We start from the raw sequence: 14567 nt of genomic DNA on the forward strand, positions 1-14567 counted from the left end.
AGGTCAGTCTCTCAAGAATTATTATTTATTATTATTCTTCTTCATTTATATGGCACCAAGGGTTCCACAGCGCCTTACAAAGTACATAAATAAATGTGCACACAAGAAATAGTTATAAACAGTACTAACAATGCATAACACTTAAATAAGCAGCATGGTGTCAGCTACCAAGTGTTAGGTGCTGTTGTAAATTACAGTAAAAGTAAGGGAAGGAGAAGCACGTGAGGGAAGAGGGCCCTGCTCGTGAGAGCTTACATTCTAAAGGGGAGGGGACAGAAAAACTAGGGTGACACAGATGGGCTGGATTGTGAGGAAGGAACATGGAGTAGTGAGTTAGGATGTAAAAGCATGGGAGTTAATAGTTGGAATAATAATTTGGGTCATGATTTTCAGAACAGGCATTACAACAGCATGCTGTGATATTGATACTTCCCATAGGAGAGAAGGAGTCTACAGATTCAATTAGGGCTGCAAAAGCACAAGAGAAACTGGGCCTGATTCAGATTTGGGAATAGAGTAAAAAAAGAACAAGTAACTGTGCATCTTGGTAAAAGCATGCAGCACCGCAGGTGGGATAGATTTAAAATGTACAGAGATTTTTAGATTTGGGAGGGGTGTATCCAAACTGATATAGGAATGCCATCGATGGGTACACCATCAATGGTACAATCTGTGGTTGACCTCAATGGTATGAAACCATTGGATGGCAGCCATCGAGTGTTTCATCCACCATCCCTTCATTAATATTTGCTGGGCAGCAGGCCAATCAGGGAGTGGCGGTGGGGCTTTGTGGGTCATATTGGGGGCGGGGCTATGCTTTGCGTCTCAGCACATGAGAAAAAATCAAAAACATTACGTTGCTCTGTGGCATCGATGGCAAAACCATCGACCATTGGTAGTTAACCATCGATGGTTGTTAATGATTGATAGTCGATGGTCATCCCTAAACTGATATCTAAATTGCAGTGTAGAAATAAAGCTATCCAGCATTTGTGGGCTACATGCAAAAGCAGCAGGCATTTACCCCACATCCCAAAAAAATATTATGTATTTGCACCTCTTCCATTCAGGGGCATAGGTCTGGCCAGGGCGCTGGAGATCAGCCATCCGACGAAGGGCAGGGCACCTGCTGAGCTGAGTATGAAACACCTAAAGAGATCAGTGCCTCCAGACAGGGGACATGGAGTGGACGGAGTGACCCCAGTATGGATGCACTGATCTCTTATTGTGCTTCAGGCTCAATTCAACAGCAGGGGATTTTACCCCCTCCCCCTTCCCGACGCCCTGCAACAGTAAGGAGGGGGGAAGGAGATCTGATTAAAGGGGAATATCTGTGTATGTGAAAGGAGGTGAGCTTTGTTAGGGGAAAAGCTCTGTGTGTATGAGTGTATATGGGGGTTGGTCTGTGTGAGGAGGGGAGATCTTTGTGAGGGGGAGAACTGTGTGTGTGTGAAGTGGAGGATCTGAGTGAGGAGAAGATCTGAGTGAGGGGAGAGCGCTGTGTGTACAGTAAGGGGGTGAGCTGTGTAAGGGGGAGAGTTGTGGCGGGGTCTGAATGAGGGGGGATCAATGTGTGTGTTTGAGGGGAGGAGATATGTGTGAGAACGGGCGGGGAAGATCTGAGTGAGTGGGGAGAGCTGTGTGATAAATTTATACACTCGATGTATTTATATATACATTAATATGGAGCCCTGAGGTGGTATTCTGCATAGGGCCCTGTGGGACCTTAATCCTTCTCTGGCCCTGAACAGAAGGGAGGAAGGGTGGAGCCATGGGCAATAACAAAGAGGGAGGAGGAGGCAGTTCCCTCGCATTATCACCCCCGGCTTCTCCTCTTTTCCACCTCCGAGATGGGTCCCACTTACCACCCTGGTCCTGGCGTCAGCCGGCCCAGTTTGCTCAGAGGAGAGAACACGGCAGCTGTGTCCCTGCTGCTGAGGGGGCCCGGGTGCTGCTGCTGAGAGCCTGGGTCACAGCACCCGTGACTTGGAGAAGCCTAAGGGGTGAGTCTGGTGAGATCACGCCTGACTGCTCTTACACCAAATGCTAAGAGGCACTACTATGGCATGTGTATAAGGGGCACTACTGTAGCATAATGTGTAAAAGGGACACTACTGTGGCATAACTTAAATAAGGGGCACTAATGTTAGGCATAATGTGATAAAGGGGCACTACTATGGCATAATGTGAATTATGGACATTACTGTGTCACAATATGAACTGTGGGGACTACTATGAAGCATAATGCGAAAAAATAGCCCAAAGTGTGGCATAATGCGAATTCATGGGCACTAATGTGTGACATAACGTGCATTGTGGCTATTATTGTGTAACAAAGAGGTCTATTTACTAAGCAGTGTTAGGAGACAGAGTGAAAAGTTATAAGAAAGTGATAAGGTGCCAGCCAATCAACTCCCAACTGTCATCTCACAGGCTGTGTTTGAAAAATGACAGTTGGGAGCTGATTGGCTGGCACCTTATCACTTTTCACTCAGGCCCTGATTCAGAGCCGAACGCTCTGACAGAGCGCTCGCTCTGAATTATGGCCGTCCTTCTTAATTTTTAGAGCGGCCTCCTGGCTGCTCATATAGCTGTGGGTGACCACCCACAGCTATAGCGAGCGGCCAGGAAGATGGTCGCGATGGTCAAGACCATCGTGACCATCGGGCTTGCGACAAGACTTTTGTGGTAGGGTCTCGTTGCCGCAAGCCCTGGTACCGAGAGCACTCCCACTGACATCACTTGTGATGTCAGTGGGGCCAGCCCCAGACGGTAGGCATTCCCATGGGAATGCCTCCGTCTAGGCAGCCATGCCCCTGGCACGCCCACCAAAGGGAGCGTGCTGTCACTCACCATCGACAGCACGCCCCCTTTGGTGCGAGACCCGGAGCGACGGATTGCTATCCGGGTCTCGCTCATTCGCACGATGGAGTCGGCTCCATCGTGCGCATGCGCACTGGGCCAACATCGACCCGCTTGCGAGCGTTCAGCGCTCGCGAGCGGGTCTGAATCAGGCCCTCTGTCTCCTAACACTGCTTAGTAAATAAACCCCATAATGTGAATAAGAGGCACTACAGTGGCATAACATGAATAAAATACACTACTGTGTGGCATAATGTTAATAAGGGGCACTACTGTGTGGCATTACATGAATTGTGGGCACTACTGTGTAGTTTATATTTAATTGGTGGAATTACTTTAGTGGGTTGGAATATATCTAGCCCTCCATGTCTCAGTTTGATACTGCCCCTAATGTTTAATTTTATTTCCCTTTAATTTGCCCCTACATGCTGTACACTGCTGGGTACACATATAAGCTACTGAGTCACCACCGCTTACCACCTTGTGTGTTCCACCATCACTGCTTGTATTTGCAGGTACGTGCTCCATCCCAATGCATGCCACCTGCATTAACTCGCTCCTGGCTGGATCGGTCTTATATACTGCAAGTTCCTACATTGTGTTGCATTAACCCTGTGTTGTCTTAAATCCTGCTGTTCTACCTGGTTAATAAACCAATCCCTGGTTACGCTATTCATCGTGTGAACTAGCCTCCATCACACAAAGCTGACACCTATGAACATAAGTTCTGCCAATAGTTATAGTGGTGGATGATGGTGATAAAGTGATGGTCTAAAAACTGAACACAGTGTGGAGAAAACAAAATCAGGGCTAATATATTAGTCAGAGAAGTTTGGAAGCACAAGAATGTGGATAAACAAATGGGATGTTGAAGTCACCAAAGATGATGGTGGGGATGTCAGAGGATAAGCATAGGCGAAACTGGGAGGGTGGTCCGGGGGTGCACTGGACCACCCATTGGCCCATTTCACTGATTGGCAATATTTAATGAGCGGCTGACAGCGGCGCACGGTCAGGAATGCACAGTATTGGCTGTTCCGCTGCACCCGACATGGAGGACCTGTTTAACATTGTTGCTCCAGAGCTCCGCCTCCCCTCTGTGTTAGCCGAGTGCATGACGTCAGGCCGCTTGCTGACTGAAGAGCTTGTGGAGTAGCTGTGTAATGCATGGAGAAGGATGTCGGCCATAGAGGATTCCTCAGTGTAACGTCGGATCGCGGTGCGCTGCCTGGCTGAAGACTTCGGCAGCTACATTGACAGCCTCCTGTGCCAGGTGCCAGCTCCAGGGGGTGCACGATAGTCTCTGTGCTGTGTTGTGCCTGTGACGTCATGACGCACGGGCGTATGACATCACATGCACAGAGAGAGGAGCCGGGGACCAGTGAAGGATGAGCCTCAAAGTGAATGTGAGTGCTGGAGGCTGCTTTTAAATACTGTATAGGAGATGGGGGCTGGGTCTATATGAGAGAAGGGGGAGGGGCGACTGGGTGGCGCTGATTACTTAGCTGATATTTAATACTGTATAGAAGATGGGGGCCTGCTCCTATATGTGATGGGGGGAAGGCAGTGGCACCAATCCCTTAATACTTATTGTTACACCCAGGGGCCAGGGCCATTAGTCACCGTTGCCTGCTACAATGAGTGATGGACACACACACTGATATATAAAGTGATCACTAAAGGCCCTGGTTGTGACAATACGTATAAAGGGATGGGTGCCACTGCCTGCTACAATCAGCATGGCCAGCTCGAGGGCAGTTCTTGTGAAGCTGCCGAACAGGGGTGCAGTGCGGCTACCGGGACATATCTGGCAGACCGCTGCTACGCCCAGGCCTCCATGTCCACCAGAATCCGCGAATGCATTTTTTGTGGCAGACAATGGAGGTCATTCAGACCCGGACGCTAAGCTGCACTCTCACGCAGCTAAAAGGGTCTGGGTACGCAAATGCCGCGATCACACTGTCTGGTGTAAGGACGCCCTCTATGTCTTAGAGAGCGACGGCAGAGCGAACGCACGCCGGAGTATAAAGTCGCCCACCTTTCTTTCTTAGCACACATCGAGAGCCATTGGAGCTGCATGCACCGCTTGAGGTAGACCCTACCCCACCACAAGCACTGCGATCCCTGCAGGCTGAAATACAACCAAGTGACGTATACAATGACACTTCTTTGCTAATGATGCACACCCCTAAAATGCTGTTTAGACGCCCAGGCACACCTGCGTTCGCACATCCACTCCCCCGTTCACAAGCACCTTCCCCTGTTACCACCCACAAACGGCACTATCTGTCACTCAAAGTAGCGTCCAGTCGGTGTCCTACGAGCGCTCAATTCCCGACCCCAACAGTGACTCACGCATGTGCATATTGCCGCATATGCATGCGCAAATGTTCGATAATCGCCCATAGCTTGCGTACGCAGCTTAGCGAATGGGTCTGAATCGGTCTCAATGTGTGTAGTTTTTTCCTCTGGCGGACAATATGTTTTGACCTCTGTATTTCTTTACTTGTCTTCTGTGGAATAATTTGTTAAATTAAAAACTAGGAAAAAGTTTTTCGTTTATAAAAGTATTAATTATGAAAATAGCTGGAGGGGTTGTGTGCCTCAAAATTTCTTGCACAGGAGGCAAGTAGACTCTGGTTTCCTCCCACACTTAAAAAATATACTGGCAGGTTAATTAGCTCCCAGCAAAAATTAACCCTAGTGTGTATGTGTGTGCATTTACATTTGGTAGAGAATATAGGGCCTGATTCAGACCAGCGCTCGCGAGCAGGTCGATATTAGGCCAAAGCGCATGCGCACACCGGAGCCGGCTCCAACGTGCGCATGTGCGAGACCCGGCTAGCAAAATGTCGCTCCGTCTTGCACCAAAAGGGGGTGGCTGTCAATTTTGATCGACAGCTCGCACCGTTTTGGAGGCGTGGTGTGGCGTGGGGGTGGCTTCACAAACGGAAGCGTTCCCATGCGAACGCCTGCTGTTTGTGGGCGGCCCCACTGACAACAGCTATGCGAGCGGCCATCATGCCGCTCCAAAAAAAACAAAAAAAAACGCCCTGATTCAGAGCGAGCGCTCTTTGAGAGCATCCGGCTCTGAATCAGGGCCATCTCCTTAACCTCGCTGCATCTCCTTATCTCCTTCTGATGAAACCGGGAGATAAGTCCCGGAGAAACGCGTTAAGGCACAGGGGATATCCTGAACCTCGCTGCAATACGCAAGACGCTCTGCTTATTTAACATCTTTCTTTCACTCCACATCGGCACCTTGGGATAACATCTTAGCTGTGCCACGCAGCAGCCGCATACGGAGTACACACGGAGGACATCCAGCGGCCAGTTCCCGTCTCTCTGTCCAGCTTTGTCGACCAATTATACACAGGAGCCTACCTGGAAGCAATCTGGCTATCAGTCCACGTTGAAGAGAGACTGTGGACATAGCAGTCATCATTTGGGCCCCGTTGGCTTCCACAGCAATTCCACTGTCACGGCAGGAGAAAGTTTGGGAGTCTATAACGGAGACATCATCCCCGCTTCATGCGAGCCGCACAGACCCAAGAGGGAATTATACCACGGCATATTCATATACCTCCGGTTTTCCTATTCTCCCTACTCCAGCAACGACAGGTAGAAATTATTGGAACTTTTCCTTGGTGCCTTGTGGATAAGATACTGCAGAATCTCTTATTGGGGTGAGACATTTACCTTCTATTGCTCTGAATTTGGACATATTTGCATGAGGGAATTTATTGCAAAACATTCACCCCCCCCCATACTATTTTTACCATTTTTGCTTTTTATTATAGCAGCTTGGTTAATCAATCTCATACTGATCAGGTTTTATTCTTCTTTATATGTAATATTCATGTGCACGTATGTCTTATTGTGCTAATTAAATATATTTTGTTGTCTACCAGCGCTACACTGTGTTTTCTATAGTGAAAAATTTATGCAAAGTCTGGATGTCACAATGGAAGAATGTTGCTGCTTTTCCTCCAGTGTTGTGTACTGTGTATTCCAATGTGTTTTCCATCACTTTGTGGTAAATCACTCAGGGTTCTATTTACTAAGCAGTGTTAGGACACAGAGAGAAAAGTGATAAGGTGCCAGCCAATCACCTCCCAACTGTCATTTTTCAAACCCAGCCTGTGAGATGGCAGTTAGGAGCAGATTGGCTGGCACCTTATCACTTTTCACTCTGTCTCCTAACACTGCTTAGTAAATAGACCCCTTAGTAAGAAAATCACGAATGCATCTCCCCCCAACCCCCAGCAAACATGTACCTCTTGATTGTCTCTTAAGATACAGGGGTTGATGTATCAAGCAGTGAAAAGAGTGTAGGTTTCCCCTAGCAACCAATCAGCTTCCAAATAGCATTTAGCAAAATTATAGGTACTAGCTGATTGGTTGCTAGGGACAACTTCTCCACTCTTTTCACTGCTTGATACATCAACCCCACATTGAGGCCGCTTTACAAAACAATGAAAATAAAAAGAAACAGCACTTATTAGTGTCAGCTACTGTATGTGACAGCAACGATAATAGTAATATAACAATGACAACATATAATATAGTATTAATAAAGTATCAAAAGTATATAACTCATACATACCTCTAGTAAATATGAGGATAATAGGGACTCATATGTAAATAAATAGCAATCAAGATGACTAGCAGTTCCATAGGCATTCATTTTTCCCTTTAGGATATATGCAAATAAACTGTTTGATCAGACAGTTGTACTCATCTAGTAAATATCATTTATTTGATATAGATGCTTTCCAGACCATAAATATTGTATGTTACCAGTCTCCAATCCTTTGCCCAGAGAGGTACAGTATGTGTTGGGGGATTTCTTTGAGGATATGGCGTTCTCTAGCATTGCCGTGCATGTGGAAGCTTCTCTAAACTATCCAAAAAGTAGATTGTTCAGCAGCATTCCACTGCAATAACTGGTCTTTGGAGATACCGGTAAATCCGCGGATCACGTCTGAATAAAGGATTTTAACATGTTTTGTCGCAGTGTTCCTGCAACTTTGTCAGAGTAATGTGGATACTTTTTGTCTGGAAAATATTTATATCCCATAACTGATATTTACATCCCTCAGTCGTTACATTACAAGTGCATCTTGATGATTATTATTATTATTATTATTATTATTATTATTATATGAGTCCCTAGATTCCTCATATTTACAAGATATATGTGTGTGTTATATACTTTTAAAAAATATTAAATGATAATTTATGAATACCTGATTAGCTGACACTTAAGAATCACTGTTTTAATTGTCTTAGGGCCTGATTCACTATGGAGCGAAACTGCGAATGCAATAGCGATTACGCATGCAGTTCAACTGTATTAGTATGCTAATTCATTGGGATCGCAATGCTGCTGCTGCACTACATAAGGACACCCACTTTACCTTACACACATCTGTAATGTTTAGCAAGACTGCAAAACCATCGGTACAATCTAATACCATCGCAGCCTCACGCACACTTGCACAAGCTCTGACCTTACTCAGAAATTGCTAACTTCCACGCATGCTATCAGGCCTCAGGCTGTGTAGGGCATTGCAGTGGATAATTTATGCACGCCCTGCAACGACATTCAAACGCACTGGCACGTCTGCATTCAGTCGACCACCACCAAACAGCACTTCCTGCCAATCACTCTGCGATGGGTCTGCGTAGTTCCTAGGGACACCACATTGTGCAGGGGCGGAGATAGGAGACAATGGAAGGTGGTCACCTCCAAACACCAGGCTGGAAGGGTGCACACTGATTTCCTCCATTGCTCCAGATTCTGCTTAATGAACCCAGGGCCGGCCCTAGCCCAAATTTTTTGGTAAGCAAATATTTTTTTTGGTGCCCCTAGGCATATTGTTGCACGTTCCCAAACAAAAGAAGGGGCCGTGGTCTCATGTAAAAGCCATAACCATGACACATACCCCTTTCTCGTCACTCTGGGAACAGTCGTTTCCATTCCATATGCACCTTAATGCAGTCCCCCCAGTAGTGCCCCTTATACAGTACCCCCAGTATGCGATGCCCCCAGTAGTGGTCCCTCTTATGCAGGCCCCAAGTAGTGCACCTTATACATTGCCCCCAGTAGTGATCGACCTTATGCAGGTCCCCAGTAGTGATCCCCCATATGTATGCCCCTTATACAGTGCCCCCAGTAGTTGTCCCCCCTGTGCAGTGCCCCTTGTGCCCCAGGAGTGGTCCCCCTTATGCAGTTCCCCAGTAGTACCTTTTATATAGTGCCCCCAATAGTAGTCCCCCCTATGCAGTTCCCCCAGTAGTCCCCACTATGCAGTGCCCCCTGTAGTGGTCCTCCCTATTCAGTGCCCCCAGTAGTGGTCCCCACTGTGCAGTGCCCCTTGTGCCTCAGGAGAGGTCCCCCTTATGCAGGCCTCCAGTAGGGTCCCCAATAGTGATCCCCCCCTTTGAAGTGCCCCTTATACAGTGCCCCCAGTAGTGGTCCCCCCTGTGCAATGCGCCTTGTGCCCCAGTAGTAAGCCCCTTATATAGTGTCTCCAGTAGTAGTCCCCCTATGCAGTGCCCCCAGTAGTAGTCCCCCCATGCAGTGCCCCCAAATAGTGATACCCCTTATGCAGTGCCCTTTAAATAGTGCCCCCAGTAGTAGTCCCCCCCATGCAGTGCCCCCAATAGTGGTACCCCTTATGAAGCACCCTTTAAATAGTGGCCCCAGTTGTAGTCCCCCCTATGCAGTACCCCCAGTATTGCCTTTTATATAGAGCCCCCAGTAGTGGTCCCCCGATGCAGTGCCCCCAGTGGTTGTTCCCCCCTTATGCAGTGCCCATAGTAGAAGTCCTCCCCACTTGTAGTGCCCCTAGTAGTAGTGCCCCCCTTGTAGTGCCTCTAGCAGTGGCGTAACTAGGGGGGGTCGGGCAGGGTGCCTGCCCTGGGTGCCGTGGGACCGGTGGTGCGGGGGGCGCTGCCGGCCATGGTCCGGCCCGCCCTAGTTAGCCACCAGTGTAGCGCCGACGGCAATGAGTGCGGTCAGCGCAACACATTTACACAGGACCGGCGCTAGGCTTCCAGCGCCGGTCCTGTGCTGCACACCTGAGCCCGTTCCCTCCCCCTGAGCGCTTGCCCAATAGCGCCAGGAGGCGGGCTCAGGCTGTGCATTACACACGCATCGCCGCCAGCGCTGGCGGCGATGCGAGTGTTAAACAGCAGCCAATGAGAGTCAGATAGACTCTCATTGACTGCTGCAGCACCCACTGCAAGAGCCGGACTTCCATCCGGCTCCTGCAGTGGGTAATGGGACAGACGTCATGACGTCTGTCCCATTATGCTGAGCGCGCCAGCCCGGGAGGACTGGCGGGTGGCGGCGGGAGCGGCATCGCGGACTGGAGGAGCAGCAGCAGCGTGGATTCAGGTAAGTATGTTTTTATATATATATTTTTAAAAACCTGTCAGCACCACTGGGGGGACCTCTACTGGAGTGGGGGCACAACGGGGGGGGGCTACTACTGGGGGGACCATTATTAGGAGGACCTCTACTGGGGGGGGCTATTACTGGGGGCACCATTATTAGGAGGACCTCTACTGGGGGGGCTATTACTGGGGGCACCATTATTAGGAGGACCTCTACTGGGGGGGCTATTACTGGGGGCACCATTATTAGGAGGACCTCTACTGGGGGGGCTATTACTGGGGGCACCATTATTGGGAGGACCTCTACTGGGGGGGCTATTACAGGGGGCACTTAATCGGGAGGGGGAACCTCAACTGGGGACCACTAATTGGGGGGGGAACTACTACTGGGGGCATTATAAAAGGGGCCTACTACTAGGGGCACTGCACTGGGGGGACCACAACTGGGGGCAATAACAGGAAGGCCCACTACAGGGACCACTGGATAGGGGGGGTCACTACTGGGAGCCTGCATCAGGGGGACCACTACTGGGGGCACTGCATGGGAGGGGGGGGGACTACTGCTGGGGGCACTATATAAGGGGCTTACTGCTAGGGGCTCTGCGGGGACCACTACAGGGGGCACTAGATAGGGGGGATCACTACTGGGTGCCTGCATAAGGGAGACCACTACTGGGAAACCTGCATGGGGGGGGACTACTGCTGGGGGCACTATATAAAGGGCACTGCATAGGGGGTGGATTACTACTGGGGGCACTATATAAAGGGCACTGCATAAGGGGATACCACTACTGGGTGCACTGCATTGTGGGGACTGCTACTGGGGGCACTGCATAAGGGGGAACACTACATAGGGCACTGCATTTGGGGGGACCACTACTGGGGGCACTGAGTAAGGGGAACTAATTGGGGGCTGTATAAGGGGGACCACTACTGGTGATACTGTATAAGGGGCACTACTATGGGCCTGCATAAGAGGGACCACAACTGCATACTGGGGGTACTGTATAAGGGGTACTACTGGGGTTAAGGTGCATATGGATAGGAATGTTCAGCGTGAAAATAAAGGGGTGTGTCATGTTGACACGGCACATTTTAAAGTGACCACGCCTATTTTTTATCGGGGTGGTGGGGGTGCTCCCTTTTCAAATTTGCCCTGGGCTCAAATACCCTAGTTACGCCACTGGCCCCTAGTAGTAGTCCCCACTTATAGTGCCCCTAGTAGTAGTCCTCCCCCTTGTAGTGGTTCACCCCCAGTAGTCACACACGTAATACAAAAAAAACAAAAACCACTTACCTGAATCACGGCTCCTGCGCCCGCCGCCATCTGCTCCTCCGTCTGTCCTCCCGGGCCGGCCCACACTGCATTACCCACTGCGGGAGCCGGAAGATGGAGCTCATGAGTGAGCTCCAGCCCGGCTCCGGCAGTGGGCAGGAATAAGCAGAGCAGGAATAAGCAGGGAGCACACATGGCATGTACCACAGTCCTCCCTCTCCCGGGGGGCCTCCACCCTGGAGTCCGGTTTCTAGGGAGTAATCTTCAGCAAGGAAACCGCACCTATGTACATAAAAGGGGCAGGGCAAAGGCTGTAGTGCATGGACCCTCTCTCCTTCATTGATTAATCCCTTCACACCCATTGGACCTGCTTTCTCTGCTGTTGCTGTGGGAGCAGCAAATAGCTAAAATGGAAGAACCTGATCAGCAACAGGTAGTGTTTGTGTGCTGTGGTGTAGGTAGCTAGTTGTGGGAGAAGTGTGTGTGTCTGAGTGCTGCTAAGGTGTTAGTTGTGAATGCAGGGGCAGGGAATAGTGTCACGCTGAGGCTATGCTGACTCTCTGCCGAGATATTGGAAGACATGGACCCAGGTTGGGAAAGGAACAGGAGGCGAGGAGCCTGGATAAATTGCTTCTTCATCCGCTAGTACCAGATGTTGGCTAGATCTGACCAAAGGCGCGGAGTCTAACTTACTGGGAGGTATTCACCAATGACCCCTCCAAGCAGGATTTGCGTCTGGATTGACCCAGACGCGAGGCTAACACAGGAGAATAGCACTAGGAAATTGTACTTGGATGATGTACTAAGGACCTGATTCAGACCCGCTCGCTAAGATGCATTCGCTTGTAGCTGCCAATGGTTCGCATTGTGCGCATGCGTACGCATCGTAGTGTGCGTGCACGAACCACTGCGAGAGATTGGTAAGCGTTTGCCGCTGCACATAGACAGCCCAGCAGAGTGAGTGACAGGAGAAGCTGTTTGTGGGTGGTAACAAGGGCTAGCTATTAAAAATGGGGGAGTGGAGGTGCAAACACAGGCGTGCCCGAGCGTTTCAACGCTGTTTCAGAGGCGTACATAATTAAGAGGCCGCGTCATGGTACACGTCACCTGCCTGGATTTTACACTGAAGTGCTCGCAGTGCTTGCAGTAGGGTATGGTTAACCACAAGCGCTGCAATCGCATCTGATGGTACCCGATGTACCAATGATTGCATACACTTCCTGGAGATGATGTGCGCAAGTGGGCATCTTAAGACAGGCTGATGGGCATCTGCATACACAGTGCAAGATATAGTTGGCGTGCTAATGCCTTGCCGTGCGATCGCCTGCCTTCCCAATTTTGCATACACATCGAGCAAGCAAACGCATCTAGCGAGTGGGTCTGAATGAGGTCCTAAGTACACACACTGTGGCTTCAGATGCAGAACTGGCACAGGAGTATGGTATGATGAGATGGTACTTGGATGACGTACTAAGGGCATGATTCAGACCCGCTAACGAGCGCATAGCGCTCACAAGCGGGTCGATGGTCAGGCAGTGTGCACACGTGGTGTGCGCACTGCGCATGCGCGAGCCCCGGAGCTGATTCAGAGCGAGCGCTCGCATATAGTGAGTGCCTCTGAATTAGGGCCTAAGTACACACACTGTGGCTTCAGACACAGAACTGGCACAGGAGAATGGTATGATGAGATGATACTTGAATGATGTACTAAGTACACACACTGTGGCTTCAGACGCAGAACTGACACAGGAGATGACTCGAGTACACACACGATGGATAAAAACTAGGAACAAGTTACTAGGAGCAATGGAGCTTGGGACCTGGAACGTTGCAACAGCAAGTAGTCACTGGAAGTAATGACGTTGTACAGAGCCTGGCTAAATACCCTAAGGTAGCAGTCCATTGGAAGATAGTGTCAGCTGACAGCAACCAATGCTACCATTGGGTAAAGGGCTAATCAGGATATAGACTGTGATGGCTGCGTCCATATGGTAACTGCAGGAACCACATAATGGAGCGAGCACATGGATGTCCTAGCAGATAGGTATAATCCTCAACACGGCACTCGCTGCCGCGCCTTGCGTCTAGACTGCTTGGGAGGTATGGGGAAGCCAGCGCTGAGGTGAGTAATGGCCGATCCTAGGCGGCAACCTGACAGCGTGTGTCTGCATGCTGCTGGAGTGTTGGCAGTGAATGCCAGGGGGAGGGTGTGTGTCTGGGTGGTGCTGGAGTGTTGGCAGTGAATGCAGGGAGAAGGGTGTGTGTCTGGGTGCTACTGGGATGTTTGCAGTGAATGCAAGGGGGAGGATGTGCCTAAGTGCTTCTTTGGTGTTGACAGTGAATATAGAAATAGAGAAACAACAGCGCATTAAGTGCATAAATCACCATAGTGATTAAAATTATACAACAAGAACCATATGAATGATAATATAAAAATAAATATATAATTTAATAGACACCAAAACTTAAAAACACCAATTCATAATATTGCACATGATAACCTGATATGAATAATGCTGGCATAGTTGATCTATCAAGGTATAAAAAGTCCACCAGAAATAAATGAATCATAAAAAACTCTGTCACTGGAAATATGATCACATAAAATCCATAAGAAACACAGGGCCTGATTCAAGGAATGCAGTTGCTAATACGCACGCAATTGGTCGAGTAATTTGCACTGTGCATGCGTATGTATCGTATGCGTGAGCCAGACGCTGTGGTCAGAATTGCATACACAGAGGCTACGCAGACGAACGACAGAGTGATTGACAGGAAGTGCCACTTGCGGGTGGTGACAGGGGGTGGCCGTGCGAATGCAGGCGTGCCAGTTATATTTTAACGCTGTTGCATGGGCGTGCATAAATTATCCACTGCGATACCAGATGCCTCTTGAGTACTCATAGTGTGCGCAGAAGTTAGCAATTCCTGAGTGAGGTCTGGGCTTCCTTAACTGTGTCGCTGGGTCTGATGATACTTGATGTTAACGACTGTTTCTCTATGTTGGTCAAGTGTACGGATGTGA

Source organism: Taudactylus pleione, unplaced genomic scaffold (genome assembly GCF_031769625.1).
Source record: "Taudactylus pleione unplaced genomic scaffold, aTauple2 ptg000398l, whole genome shotgun sequence".
Classification (NCBI taxonomy): Eukaryota; Metazoa; Chordata; class Amphibia; order Anura; family Myobatrachidae; genus Taudactylus; species Taudactylus pleione.